Source organism: Chenopodium quinoa, unplaced genomic scaffold, assembly GCF_001683475.1.
Source record: "Chenopodium quinoa cultivar QQ74 unplaced genomic scaffold, ASM168347v1, whole genome shotgun sequence".
Lineage (NCBI taxonomy): Eukaryota > Viridiplantae > Streptophyta > Magnoliopsida > Caryophyllales > Amaranthaceae > Chenopodium > Chenopodium quinoa.
In genome coordinates this window covers 567,873-571,357 of record NW_018742346.1, presented here as the reverse complement: position 1 = coordinate 571,357, position 3,485 = coordinate 567,873, and positions in this window count along the sequence as shown.

Genomic DNA, 3,485 nt, shown 5'->3' with positions numbered 1-3,485 from the left:
GTTGCTCATCCTCACGAACTTCATCGAGTTCGATTTTCCTCCCACTTGTCATTTTGGAAAGGTGTTCCATCTCGAAAAAGACACCACCGTGAGCAACAAACACTTTGTTCTCCGATTTGTTGTAGAATTAATACCCTTTGGTTTCTTTTGGTAGCCTACAAAGTAAACCTTGTCAGATTTGGGATGAAGTTTGTCATAAATTAATTTCTTGACATATGCTTTCCCCACATCTTTAGAAAAGATAACCTAGGAGGTTTCTTTGTCCATAATTCATATGGAGTCTAAACTACAACTTTTGATGGTGCACGGTTCAGTGTTAGTGCCGCAGTTAGAAGTCCGTGTCCCAGAAAGAGATAGGAAGATCACTAATACCCATTGTTATTCGTACCATGTCTAACAAGGTCCGATTTCTCCTTTCGGATACTCCGTTCCATTGTGGATTTCCTGGAGGTGTCAATTCTGACAGTATACCCTTTTCTTTTAAATGGTCATCGAATTCGCTCAAGTATTCACCACCTCAATCCAATCGAAGGGCTTTGATTTTCTTGCCAAGCTGATTTTAAACTTCACTCTGAAATTCTTTGAACTTTTCAAACGATTCTGATTTATGCGACATTAAGTAGACATAACCATATCTACTATAGTCATCTGTGAAGGTGGCAAAATATCGGCGTCCATTTCTTGTGGTGGAGCTCATTGGTCCACATACATCAGTGTGTATTAGACCTAATCAGTCTCCTGCTGTTTCTCCCAACTTGGAGAATGGTTGTTTAATCATCTTGCCTAATAAAAATCCCTCGCAATTCTCAAACGATTCTAAATCGAAAGAGTCTAGAACACCTTCCTGTAGAAGTCTTGATACATTTACTGTTAATATGGCCAATATGACAATGAAAGTAATTTAGTTTGACTCCATGGTCTTAGCCTTTTATCATAAACAATTTTTTCTAAACGCACAAAAGGTATAATTTCCATAAATATAAACAAGACATTTAAACAAAAGGTCTTGTGATCAAGGCTAAAATGACGTCCAACGTCGCAAGATCAAAGTATGGTAGATAAAACTTAACAAGTTTTAGAATTTAGACAAAATACATGAGATTACAAGCTTTCATTTGATAGATTTTCTTCATCTTCCACTTGTGTACTCATGACCACTTGAAAAACACCGCTCATTTCGTTCCTGAAATATGAGCATAAAATGAGTCAATTATCCGGCATCTAATATCTTATAAATTGCTTTTTTCAAGTGTGTAGATGATACCTGAGATTGAGGCTACATTTCCTCTTGCCTCATCTTTCAGATACTTGCTACATTCTCTTTTGTAGTCTCCTTGCTTACTAAAATAGAAGCAGTGCATCTTTGCCTTGTTTTTGAACTCCTTTTTCTTGAGCCTTAGAGAAAACTTAGCCGCCTTGCAGGAATAGGTTTTCTGGAGCTCTTGGACAACTTCCTTATAGGACAGTTTGTTCCGATTGTTGGTAAGTCGCATCTTTATTGCAACGTATCCCAAGTGGAGTGAGCTTAAAAGCATATGAGCCGCTTGCTCATCCTCCACCGGTTTACCAATCAGTTCCAGATGGTTAAATAACCTTGTCATATTTTGCTCATGGGCTGAAAGTGGCATCCCCGGTTTAAGTCTTGCACTATAGACCCTAGCCCACACTTCTTGCCTTTCTTTGCTAAGACATCCATTTTGCGGTACATCTTCTAGAGCCTAAAGAAGTACATCCGCAAGGTAGTTGGAGAATTTCTTCTTCCACTGTTCCGTAATGGAGTTTTCCATGAGGGGAGAGACTCTCTTGCAATCATAACTCCAATCCTCATGAGCCATATCGCTCATAATCCCTTCTGAGTAGAAACTCAAGATGGGAGTATCCAAGATATGCTCTAGGTAGCAATTGCGGAGGGTCAAACGAAGTTCCTCTTCCCATTCCTTGAAGTTTACCAAATTCAAGCTAAATGATAACTTCTCATGAAGTTCTGGGAACATAAGATTTTTGTCGATAGTTGAAGACATGATTCTACGTTTGAAAGAATTTGAAATGAAAAACCATTCATGATATTTAAATAAGATTGAATTCATGCATTTTTAATCAAACTTATTTAAAAAGTCTTATTCACACATTTGAAGTTGTCCCCATTTTGGTGAGAATAAGTCGATTCCAAGATCCGAAGAAACAAAGAGTGGTTAAGCATGCTTTGGCTTATCTTAACACTCAATATCCTAAGGTAAGCAACGCTTTACTAATGGCTCCAAGCCACTCTTGATTGAATAAATCGACGCATCTAATGTACTCTCAACAATTTATTCACTTTGCCACGACATGTTAGGACTCCATCACTCATATCATTGAGTACAACCAAAACCAACATGCATACCCGGTATGCCTTACGCTCCTAAGAGAGGAAGTGACGCCTTGCTTTGGCGTAGGCCACCACTACCCTCGTTCGGTTGGTAAGTGTTGTTTTGGAATGTCATGTTTTTACTCAATATTTAGGGACCTACGGTTTCTATGTGTGGTTGATTTAAGTGAACTTAATTAATCATCACAACATATAACATATGTATCGAAAAACATAAATATAGATGTATTTGGAAACTAGCATGACCCATTGAGATCTTCAAATCTTCAAAAGGTCTTCATTTGCAACTTCATGGCTACGTCTTCCAAGAACCTCCATCTTCAAGACTTGCCCATAATTAAATGCAACTACTAGCATCTACGATTAGGAGTAATCTAAATATTAAGGTACATAAATACTCAACGGTTCGCAAACCGTATTTAGATTTACAAAAATACATCACGGATCGCAGTCCGCATTTTTTATCCTAATCGGGCCCCACTAGTTGCCATTTCATAAAATATGTGAAAGAATATACATTCCATTCATCCATTCACTATTTGTGAATGGCCCATGCATTTTACAAAGATAAACAACTAACAATCCATAAACACGAGTGAACTAGTAACTAATATAGATGGTTAATCCAATTAACACGCCTAATTAAATTTAGTCAAAATTGTTTTAGCCAGTTACGTTAATAAGCGCAATTAACATTTCAAGCTCCCAATAAATTCCGCATCCAAATTAATTAATCCAATTAATTAAGCCGATAAAACCCAAAATTTGTTAAAATAAATTTTGCCAATGCCGCTCAAAACTGAGGCGTAGCCTCTAAAATTTACTAAAATAAGTAAATCAAACTAGATTAATAAAATAATTAAAATAACAATTTAAATAAAAAGTACTTAGTCCAAAGGGTCTAAGTGCCTAACACTAGACATGGAATGCTCACATTTCGCACAACCGTTTGATGCTCAACGAACGTGGGAATGGGCCCGATGTCGCTAAGCATTACACCCCCCACATTAGCGAACATTCACACATCAATAACATGGCCCTTGATGGCCATGTTGAACGAACTCATTGCACTACATTGCTTCGCAAGCAACGTCTACGCATATCCCTAATTACACGA